Raw genomic sequence first — 12,828 nt, forward strand, 5'->3', positions numbered from 1 at the left:
TTTTGCCAACATATACAGTATACATATACTATTATGAATCAACTATTAGAACATATATTAAAATTGTAATCGTATAATGCGTCATGCAAATTACACTTAGATTGAGAATATGTAAAATGCCATCCACACAGAATGTGACCAGTATGTCTTTTTCATTTAAATTTCATTTTGTGTGAAATATGGAGACGCCAATCAAATCTTGCACAAAGCAGTGACATCAGCATAGGGCCGGGCAATATATCAATATTATATCAATATTGATTTATTTGGCTAGATATCGTCTCAATTTTTGGATAGCGTAACTTTGCGACAAGAAGTGTTGTTTTTTCCTGGTTTCAAAGGCTGCATTACAGTAAAGTAGTCTCGCATTGCCAGACCCTCCTCCGCAGCGCTAGTCCAAACAGAATTCTGGGATGGGAGAAAGCATTTTTTTAAACCAATCACAATCGTCTTGGGCGGTGCTAAGCTCCGGAAACAATGACGGTGCTGTGGAATATAGCTTCCGGAAGGAACATTTTGGTTTTGGTGGAACATGTGTACATTTAAAAGTTGTTTTAGTGGTGCAACATAAAACTCAGATTGGCTAGCTAGCTGTCTGGATTTACCCTGAAGATATCTAAGGAGCAGTTGACCATAATCCTCAGAAATCCACTGGAGTTCAGAACGCCAACACAAAGAAACCGGAAGGTGTGGGTCATCCGGCCTCAACGGGGGAACATCCAGTGGGTGAGTGTATACATGCAGTAATGGAGAGATGTCATGAGTGAAGGGTGAAGAGTGAAGCCCATGACAGGCGCCCCGAGCAGTGGGTTCTCTGCCTGGTTTAAGGGCACCTTTGCAGTGACAAACTTTTTACTCTCAGCAGGGAGAAACCAGCACTGGCACCCCACTGCATTGGATTTACTTTTGAGTCTTATCAGCTATCCAATGTTGGGTTCCGTGGGCTTTAGTGTTGTATAAGCTTTTTACTCCACTCAATGGCGGTTTGGAAACCCCTCCGCTCTCTAAAATCATTCATTCATTCCATTCTCGTTGGTCACAAAAGACATTTGGTGTAACTTACTCTCTCACTTCAACAGAAGACAACTAAGGTATTTTTTTCCTAGTGCCTCTTCTCAGACGTAAATCTAATAAAACTATGGGACTGATAATGATTTTCTGAATAAATATTGACTTAGGGAGTGGCCTGGAGCAACAGCTTGTGCATGCAGGGCTCTTTATTTTTAGTGCCAGGCCATAGAGATTCTGCATAGCTCAGTGCAAAGGGTGAATACTGCCAAGGATAAGGGTTTGATTCACTAAAAGTACAAATCTGCAACATTTTAGCATTGAAAAATGTCTGTCACACAGATTGAATGTACATCCAATTTGTCAGCACCTTATACAGTATTTGTATGTACCAGTTTATTTGCTGTGCAATGTATCATAGCTGTAGAATTGGATGTGTTTCTAGTCTCCAATTCGTTTTTAAAAAACTGAAGAACCGGGTAGGCAGGATGAGCAAATAATGGCCATTGTTTAACTGTTAAAATGATTTTGCCATTGGCAAAAATTCAGCCTTCATTAACCACCAAAACAAAACAAAGCAAAATACCAACTCAGCCTGTTTGACTGACTGGTGATTTCTGGGAAGTGCAGTACAGAACAACATCACAGAAATGACGGGCCCCCAACATATAGTCGCAATCAGGATAATGAGCAGGATTACCACATGGATTGAATATAAATCATGTATTTCTAAAGATGTGTTGACGTTGAAAAGAACATTTTGGAGGCTGCACAGCTGCATTTAGAGGCGACACAAGCAGATGTGGGTTTGCTACAGAAAGATAGAAGGGAGGTGGAGACGTGTCCACTCTCTCAGGTTTCAACTGTACCAGATGGAAGAAAGGTTTCCACTCATACCAAAGCTAATTATAATAATATAAAGGAAACAACTTGAGGTTTTGAAACCTGTCAGAGCTTTTTCTCTCAAACAAATACATCCATACATACATACAGACTGCATGAAAATGTGCTTTGCGTTCATTCTGAGAAAGAAATTCCTTCATCTGTCATTTAATTGTGCTAGCTAGCTCAGTTTGCTTGCATTACTAACATTTCTCAGACCGTTTTATTTTTTTTAAATATACAGTAGGTGAAAGGTATAGCTATTGCCCCAGTGGACAGCCTAACAGCCCCTCAGACATCTACAGTGGCAACCCAGTTAGCTCTTGGTCGATGAAATTACTGAAATGTCCAAGGTCTGACGCTGAACTTTTCACAAAACCTCCACAAGGACTTACTCTGAGAACAAATCCCCTGAGAGTGTCAATTCCATTATAAAAAATTCCATCTGGTGTCCAATTTCACTGAATTAAATGATTCTGTGAATTTGCCCTATTAAGTCAAATAAAATATATATTAGAATACATTACAAATTATGAAAAACATTGAAAAGCATGCTGTACTTAATGAATCAACTAGGGCTCAATGTAAACTCCAATCCTCATCCGGTCATTGACATTTAAAGAGTAAGTTGAGTGGTTGATAGTATGAATTGGAACATTAAGCTTCCTCTTAATGACTTTAACATAATTCATTCTTCCTGGGTATTTTCTGAGGCCTCGGGCCAATTCTCTTTCTCGATCAGTAATTAACATGCTCGATGATGTTTTTTGCCTCCAACGTTGCTTTCTTAAACATAACCAATGCCGCACTGCCTGGAAGAAGATGTTGGGGGCAAAAAACACTAAACACCAATTAACGGTCATGCAGCGAAAGCTCGAAACAACAGAGCGCACACTGTTCCACCCTCTCAACAAGCCCGAGCTGCCATATTTTCTTGCATCAGAAACCTTTTGAATCGATGCTTGTGCTTTCCAAGGCTTGGCCCCTGTTTCACCCCTCAGAGAACACACCATCCTTTCAGTACGTGCTCCAAGGGTGGGATTAAATATGAGTCACGTCAACAAGTCCTGCGCGATAAATTGTTATTACATCGGGATCTTGATTCACCATTGTACGATTTAATTTAAAAAAAATTCAAAACATGATTTCTGCATCCCTTCTCTTCACTGAAGCCTCTATGTTTACAGGGTTGTGCTAATGCGCAATGTGCAATAGGTGCCAAAGAAATCTATTTTTGGTACTGATAATTTGTTTTGTTTTGTCATGGTTCATGTGTGCAATAAACATTACACTTTGTGAGAAAAAAAGCCCTGGCAGAGAATCGTTATGAATCACAATTATTGAGATTAGAATTGACATATTTTTCTCCAAATCGGGCATACCTTACGTCAATATGATTTTTTTAAAGCAACATGCACTATGCACATGCCATACAAAATGTTCTACAAGACCAGAGTTAAAAATCTTTGTTTCCAGTCAGCTGGGGCTATTAGTTCCAGTGTCTGTCCATTTCAGCTCTGACCTCCTTCAGACTGAAAGCAAAGCACTATTTCATCCCAATTTATGTGTCTGATTTCCACCCCTGGCATGTTTTTACAGTCTGTGTGTATGTATGTGTGTGAGAGTGACAGCACCGACTCTGACAGGTTTCAAAACTCCCCAGGAACTCAAGTAGTTTCCTTTATTTTCCTTTTTTTCTTTTTTCACTTGCTTTCCTCCTGCCAACTCTGTACATACATGGAGTCATGCTGCTTCGAAACGGACGTCATTTTTTTTAACCAAACTGAAACAGTTTAAACCAGTTTAAAAGAGGAGATGTGTCGCTTTTTGCTTTCTACAGCAAACCCACATTTTTCTTTTTTGTGGTTGATAACGTCTGAATCTCTGTAAATGGCAAAAACATGTCTGTGAACGCCTTGGCTGCAGGGATGTTGTGTAGGGAGAGATTGACAGATGCTCACACCACTTCTTCTGCTTCATACTCCAGTCCAACTGTGTGTGTGTGTGTGTGTGTGTGTGTGTGTGTGTGTGTGTGTGTGTGTGTGTGTGTGTGTGTGTGTGTGTGTACGCACTGATGAAAGACTGACATCTATGTGAATGGGTGCATGTTTTTGTTCGCAGGTGTTTTCTCTGCATCAGTGAGCATTCTTCCTCCAAGTTTTAGCAGAGAAAATGGTCTCCTTCAGTCAGCAGCTGGTTGTTGCCTTTGTGCTTTTGCCTATAAATGAAATCATATTCTAATAGATTATTGTCTGGCTTTTCTCTTGTGGAATACTGAATAGTTTTATTTTGTCTGGTTGCAATCAATCTAGAACCTTTTTAGAGGGGAAAATCACTCTTTGGCAGAACGGATAACAGACATAAGAACCTGTGAAGGGGTCTTGAGTAATGCTCCATTTTTAGGGGGCACAAAACAAAAAAGCTTAGGAACCACTGATTTCATATGTAGCACATGAGCACAGTTCAAGGCTTTATTTTTATTTTTAATATTAAGAAAAAAGAAACAGTAACCCATTTGCGGTCCCTAGAGGCTGTATTGGTAATTATATGTGCAGGAGCAACGTGTTGAATGTATTCCCAGATCATCAGTTGTGGGTTTAAAAATGTAAATTTTCTAAAAAATAAAAAAGGTGACACTGGCCTGCTCCTGGAGGGTGACTACACTGCATAATTTAGGTAGCTCCCTACTCTAACACTCCTGATTCGAATGATCTGCTCATTATAAAGCAGCTGAAGCTTGTCAAGGGCTTGATAATGAGCAGATCATTAGAATCAGGTGTGAGCAGGGGGAGACCTAAAACATGCAGGGCAGTAGTCTTCCAGGAGCAGGGTTGGAGGCCAAGACCACCTCATCATTAAAACCAGAAGGGTTTGAGAAAACAGATGTACTCAGTAAATATAACTGACATAATTGGATAGATTTAGAAGATTCTCCATGAAGATTTAATTATTGATATGCCAATGTTCTAGACTGACAACCTATCCAGGATGTTTCCCATCTCCATTTTAATGTTCTTTGGGACCCAGCAAAGGAAAAGTGGGTAGATGAAATGGATTGATTTATGATATGTTGAAATGAAAGTAATCTGTCTGACTCGTCTTCTAGCATTCCTATTATACACCCTTACCCTCACTCTCATTTGTTCTCACATTCTGAGCCTCTCACTCCCATCCTTCTTCTTTCTTCCCCTTTGTTCTCCTCTCCTTAAGATCCTAAGTCGGGCTTGGGTGCTACAGCGGATTCCCTACCAAAGCTTCCTCACAATGCACTCAGCAAAACGGATAACTAGAACCAACTTCAAAAAGGCTTCATGCACGTGGATCCTCTTTCATTAAGAAATTGTTCAAAAGTATCTAGTAGATGGTGTGGTCCTTGCTAGTGAATTTTCCAAGGACTCACCTTAGATAAATGCTTTAAAGTAATAACAAGAAAAACTGTTTCCGCATCCCACATGATACAAGCCTTCCGTGATTGCACACCACCCCCAACCCCCCTCCATGCATTTGCTAGTAACCAAGGAGGAAAAGGAGGGTAGAAAAAAACAATTTCTTTCCCCCCAGAAGGTTTAAGACGACCGCCAGATGGTTCTCGCCTTCGTCGCCGTCCTCCAGAGGGGTTTTGCCTTTGCCGCTGTGTCTTCATGGTCCTGTCCACCCTCCAGAAGCGCTTCGCCGCCAGCCTCTAGACGGTCTGTGTCGTCCAGCTCGGCCTCCAAAGAGGCTTTGTCTTTGCTGTCCAGCTCAGTTGCCATGGGGGTTTGTCCATGCTGCCAGTCTTCAGGGAGTCTTCAATGTCCTGTTCGGCCACCGGAGGTGTTCCACCTTTGCTGTTTGCCCTTTGCCCGATCCTCTTTACACTGGCGTCCTGTGCCTTGAAGAATTGATTTCAAAGTACTTTTGCTAGTTTATAAATCACTAAACGGTTTAGGGCCAAAACACATTTTGGCCCTAGTGTTCAGCAGTGTTCAGTTTCTATTCTCCACATATCTGGAACAAACTCCGACAAAACTGCAGATCCGCTGCTACTGTTTTTTTAAATCAAGGCTGAAGAACTTTCTTTTTGATGTTGCCTTTCTTCAAATGGCTGTTAATGTTTAATTTCTTGTACTGCACTGTAACTTTTATTCTTGTGTTTTATCTGTTTTTCATTTTTAACTTTTTATTCTTCTTTTTCATCTGTTTTTATTTTTTTACTAATTTTTAACAGATTTTGTGTAAAGCACTTTGAATTGCCCTGTTGCTGAAATGTGCTATACAAATGAAGCTGACTTGCCATGCACTCCACGGCCGCCTTTTCCGGCGGTGCTATTTTGATTTGCCCTCCACCCGATCCCCAAGTTCCCCTGTCCTATGCCCTTGTGCTCTGTTGCCACCTGCTCCGGCGTTTTAGTTTTGTTTTCAATTAATTTCAATTTTATTTATGTATCTACAAATCTCAACGACAGTTATCTCATTGCGCTTTTCATAATAGAGCAGGTCTAGACCATACTCTGTGATGTTATTTACAGAAACCCAACAATTCCCACCATGAGCAAGCACGAGGCAACACATGCAAGGGAAAACTTCCTTTTAAGAGGCAGAAACCTCGAGAAGAATCATGGCCCAGGGTGGGTGGTCATCTGCCTCGACCAATTGAGGGTGAGAGAAAGCGAGAGAGACATGGAGAATTTTAGCAGAGGGTGTCGAGCAGAAACATGGAGGCAGCAGGTGACTCCAACCACAGATCGAGACAGAAACACCAGCAGGAAGCAATAGGAAGAGAGAGGAGAGGGGCGAGAGGGCACAAGACTCCGGGAAAGGGAAGAAGTCGAGTTAGTAACAAGCATTACTGGGATGAGGTTGACTACAGATGGAGAGAAGGAAGAGGAGAGAGGTGCTCAGTGCATCATGGGAAGTCCCCTGGCAGTCTAGGCCTAAAGCAGCGTAACTAAGAGATGGTTCAGGACTCTCCTGAGCCAGCCCTAACTATAAGCTTTATCAAAGAGGAAAGACTTAAGCCTACTCTTAAATGTGGAGACAGTGTCTGCCTCCTGAACCCAAACTGGAACCTGGTTCCACAGGAGGGGAGCTAGATAGCTGAAGGCTCTGGCTCCCATTCTAATTTTAGAGACTCTGGGAACCAAAAGTAACCCTGCATTCTGGGAGCGCAGTGCTCTGGTGGGGTAGTAAGGTACTAGGAGTTCATTAAGATAAGTTGGTGCTTGACCATCAAGAGCTTTGCAGGTGAAAAGAAGGATTTTAGATTCTATTCTGGATTTTACAGGAAGCCAGTGTAGAGAAGCTAAAACAGGAGAGATGTGATCTATTTTCCTGGTTCCTGTCAGAACACGTGCTGCAGCATTCCGCATCCGCTGAAGAGCCTTTCTGGACTTTTTCAAGCAGTCTGATAATAAAGAACTGCAGTAATCCATCCTAGAAGTAACAAATGCATGGGGCTAGCTTTTCTGCATCATTTTTAGACAGGATATTCCTGATTTTTGCAATATTACGTATTTTTGTCCTCCACCCTCCCTAGGTTGCCTTTGTTTGTCAATCCCAGGGCTGCCTTCCCCAGATTGACTTTTTAAGGTTCCATCCTTAAAAAAGGGGTTCTTCTGTTATGAAGGTGGAGAAGGTGGAGAAATGCAGAGATGACAGGCAAAGTAGTGAGCTTGAGCCTTTATTTAAAGAAAAATCCATAAAACAGAAGGTAAAAAACAAATAAAAGAAACAAGATAAACTTGAACTGAGGGAAAAATCAAATAGGGAAAAACACAACCCACTGACACAGAGAAATACAACAAATGATCCAAGAGAAGGCGATCACAAAGACTAAATACACAGGTTAACGAGTCAACGAGAGACAGGTGACACTATGTTCAGGAACAGGGTGGAGCAAACAATCACAGAGGCGGGAAAACACAGGGCAGGTAGTAAAACCAGACAAGACTAGACAGAAAAACAGACTATCAACATAAAACAGGAAACTGAACAGACACTCACTGGACAGACACAAAATGGAGGTTTAACTAGACAACAAGGGAGGAAAGACAGACTACAACAAAAAACAGGAAACAGAACAAATGTACAATCATAACAGGAAACAATAACAGAACATCAAAACCAACAGGAACTCAAACTCAAAACCAGGAAAACACAACAACAAATTGGCTATCAGGTTTTTTCATGACCTTTTCTTTGCACACTGGAATATAAATGGCCTAACACGGTGCAAGAACTTGATAACAAATGTTACATTTCTAGTTACGCGTTAGAGACAATGTCCATGTTTTTTTTAAATGGCATGGTTACAGCTTGTATCCTTGATACTAACACATGCTGGGAATTGTATGTGGTTTTATTGTCTGCTATTTCAAAGGTTATTTCCACCAGCAGTGCAGCTCCTTTAAGAGATACTGTACATGAAGAAATGTAGTTCGGTATAGTTTAGTGCTAAGACTTTGCATAATTTCACCTTGACAGACAGTAATTACATCATTCACCGTAAATCATGAATTTAAAATGCAGACGTGAAAAAAGAACACCTGCCTCTCATTATCCGGATGTGACCTTTTCTAGTGGGTCATTTCGTTCAACTGTGACAGACAGTCACATTCCTATGGAGACAAAATGCCACTGAAAAAGTAATATAACACAGCGTGGTGCTATAGGACAGATGAAGGGAGTGACATTTCAGATTACTTCCAATCCATTCTGCAAGAACCAACTAGTAATTTTCAGCCCGATCCAATGTTTGAAAAGGAACCATGCATGCCACTCCATTCTCTATAGTTGAGAACTGCCATGGGGCACGGTGACAGTCCACCGCCCATTGTTTCAGCTTGAAGCAGGCTCCCTGCCGGGACATACTGCTATGGACCAGTGAAAATGGCCTCAGTCAGAAAAGAATGTCAAGGACTTCCTTTCAATACCAACCGCGTCTCAGAGGCTAAGTGGAGAGTTGACTATGTATGCTAAGACACTGCAATAAAGCCAAGTAAATACTTCAGGAATGGGCCAGGGCCAAATATCAGTCTTGTATGTGGTTTGTGTTGGTTTAAGAGGGACAGAATACAAAATAATCTCCCCCATACATTTTCTTGGATTTGTCTTTCACAAAGTGCACTTATGTCTTTGTTGGAGTGTTTATATCACCCATCACCCATCAACTAGCTTTGTTCCACTCCAACTGCACCCGTTAATTAAACCACCACGGATGAATTTATTCTATTGTTGGATTCTCTCTACCGATGAGTCTCCCAAATGAGCCTGAGTCCCATTGCACTACATGCGTTGGTGCAGCTCAGGACCCCGTGTTGGGGCTGTACATGAGAAAACAATGCAATGGTAATCCTTAGCAAAGGACAGGAAAATTGAACCTGAATATGTTGCCCTCTTCCCCTTAGGACTGCTTTCCCTTCGGCAGGGGCTGACAGAAGATGGATTTACTTATTATCGTGCCTGTGCATGACAATGAGCGAGACACAGAGAATCAATAAATCCCCGGGAAACGTGTGAGGGCCATACTAATGCACATTCAAGCCAGGTAGAGACAGGGCAATTGCTCCAGGAAAAGTAAGCAGAGAAGCCTAAGCATCTGCATTCCTTCTGATGTATAAATTATTATACAGTTACTGAGAAAATTACCACGTTAATTAAATCCAAATAGCCTCCCTTTGTCTTGTGTGTTTTGCATAATAACTTAATTTCAACCTGCCGGATCTCCCTACTGTGAGCTCTATGGAATGGGCTTCTGAGCACAATTAGGTTTCAATTGCGAGCCTCAATAGAATGATCAGAGCCTTTTGTGGCTCTGCACCTCAGAGGACCTCACAATGCCTGCAACTAAAGGCTAAGATGCAAGCTTTTATTATTGCATATTCAACACTTTTACAGATTTTGTGTTAGTCCCTGTTGGTTATAGCATTGGCTGACATTTCACACCTCAAAGCTCATCAGAGCCATTGTGACCCTCCAAGTTCCCAAAGGCTTGCTTTTCATCCATACTCCAGCCTAAAAGATGCTGGCATGTTGCATAAATGTCCATAAAGCCCTGCAGTGAACAACCTGACAATAAAAGACACCTTTACTAGATGTCATAGTTTATATGAATATGGTCCCTGGAAAAAGCGGATGAGATAGACCAGTAACTGAAAAGAGACCTTGCCCTACTCAAAACCATCCTCTTGTGTCAGCACTGATGTTTTTTTCATTTATTTCTGTAAATACAACACTTTCCAGGGAGCTTTTCAGTTGAGGAGAAGCAACGGCATTCACCCAATAAGTGGATAGCCTCTACTTACATTGTCACGGGTAGAAACGTGCCCTGCTGCGTATCTCTCTTATCCAGACTGTTCAGGGACTAGCATGTATCAGTTCATGTGGGCGCTGCCTGGTACACTGCCTTACAGGCACAATCCCTTTTCCAGCTTAGCGCTTTATCACCTTGATGACCTGTATTTTATCACGCTCCAATGCAAGCTGCTGCGGCATGAACAAACCCAATTCTTCGTCTCTGTATGGGTTGGTGCCCCTTCCTCTACAGGAAACTGAATGCGGTTCTGAATGCAGTTCTTCCTGTTTTTTTGTGCCAAGAAGATTGAGAATATCAATAAGGGTTTTTCAATGAGTCCCCTCAGGCTTTCTAATACGCCCATTGAGAATAATGGACATGCCAATAGGACTGACTCTCAGACTCAGGCTGCAAACAACATTCAGGGACAGATCCATCAAGACTCAACGCCACAACCACCCCAATCATCAGTACCTCTCAGAAACACACACACACACATTCCCAAACACACCCTTCCACCTACTACCACTTGTGACTCGGGGGCTGAGTGACCGGCGAAGAAATCACCAATTGATAAGAAGTTGTAAGTAGCTTCTTGGAAGCAAATTAATGGAGCTTTGTGTATTTGGTTCGGCCAGGGAAAAAGGTAGATATTAAGAAGCATTCTTCATCTTGCCTTTATTTAACCAAACAAATTAAAAGAAAAAAAGTAGAGTTTGTATAGTTGTAGGTGGGTGTGGGGTTGCTTTCTAAGGCACTGCAAATGTTCATACTTTACTGTTTAGGTATGAAGACTTTTTGCCGGGTCTGTAAATCATGACAAAGACCCTACCAATGGACCGCTAACATCATGCAAAGCTAACCCTAACCCCACATGAAGTATGCACTGTTAAAAATCGGCCTCAAATTTTGTACACAGATTAGGTTTATCTCATTTAACGAACAGATGAAAATGAAACAGTTTGCATTATATATGCACATGATTTCCCCATGACCATTTGTGGCCAAGTTACTGAATCACGCTGCTGATTTGTATCTTACGATGATAGTGGTCATCAATGCTGTTCAGCAAATCTCAGTTCCTTGTGTGTGTGAAGGTGCGACAGTCCATGTTTTTGTCTTTTATCATGTAACATACAGAATATCTGATCAGTTCAAATCCAACAACTACTAGAAATGCTGCATCAATCCTTATTTTTTCAACCCTGATGTGGATCATGACCATCTAATCCTGAGTCCAACCATCAATATCATTTTATTTTTTGTCATCTGCATCTTAGTGTTTGGAATGCAGTGCGTTGATGAAAAGCAGTATGCATGAAGAGCATCTTTGCTGTTCAAATCTCATAAAAGACAGTTAATCCTGCTCCAAAAGCACATCTGCAATCCCCTCTTTAGCTGACAAGACATCGCAAAGATGTACTATCATGTATAACTCATTCTTATCTTGTTTTCAAAAATTAATGTGTCTGAATCGCAGCCATGACATACAGCAGTTATTACTATTTCCTGTGTGAGTTTTTTTGCATTTGTTTTGTAATAATTGGCCCCCATGGAGAGAAGGAACTTCCTTCACTCAAGACAAAACACAAATAAAAACCTGTATTTGAAACAAAACTACAGGAAAGTAATTATTACACTCATATCCTTGTTATGCAGTTTAATACATTTCCTTTATTTGCTAAGTACATACATGCAGCCTAACTAATTAGGAGCGCCCTGGGCGCCAGCCATAGTCCTGAGCCTGGGGACCAACTCCAGTTGTAATGCCAGTGCACTAATGCATGTCACTACTGTACTTGAAATGAAACCTTTAACAGACACAGTGTTTTTACTTGCCTCTAGGCTCAATTATTTTATGTTTTCATTAAAGTACCTGCCCACAGGGTGTCTCCCTTCTCTTATTTCTTTACTTTATTTGATGTGTCCTGTCGGGCATTTCCTACAGTGTGTCCTGTTTCTCTACCAGCCAAACACAACACAAATATATTGATGCATCAACTGTGTAGGCTACAATGCTGCAGGCAGTTAGACATGTTGGGGCATACTACAAATACAGAATGTGTTTTAGAAAGCAGGTGCAGCTGTCTGCTGTCACAGTTAAAGTTGTAATCTGTCGTAGGATCCAGATCCCTGGTCTGTTTTCGGCAGATCCAGCCTTGCACAAATCACTGGTTGTTCTTTCTCCTCGACTTCCTCCTCCACCACATCATTTTCTTCCTTTACCTCTCTCACCCTGCAGTTTTGTCACCATTTGATTCTTCATCTGTTCATCCCTTAAACAAGTTGCCCTTGGCTCAATGCCTTGCTTTGTTATTATTATTAGAGCGGTGAGTATTCAGTGTGGTCATTTCAGTTTAGCATTTCAAATGGTTTCCATGAGAACATAAAAGACTGGATTTGTGAGGATTCTGCCAGAAATACAGAATTGTCTGTAGTGTTTACCAAAGATGTGATGCAGAAGCAGTGAATTGTGGATCTAGCAATGGTTAGATTTTTGCAGGATAGATAAACAGTGTTTAAATGATGAAAATCCAGATTTGGTCATTTTGTCCAGAGTTTAAACAAAGTACAACAAAGTGTTCTTATTTTGCACATTGTGGGACTGATATCTTTGAAGTGTTTTGGTGCCATATATTAATTCAAAGCCCCGACCACTAGGTGTT

Source organism: Etheostoma cragini, chromosome 10 (genome assembly GCF_013103735.1).
Source record: "Etheostoma cragini isolate CJK2018 chromosome 10, CSU_Ecrag_1.0, whole genome shotgun sequence".
NCBI classification, from domain to species: Eukaryota; Metazoa; Chordata; class Actinopteri; order Perciformes; family Percidae; genus Etheostoma; species Etheostoma cragini.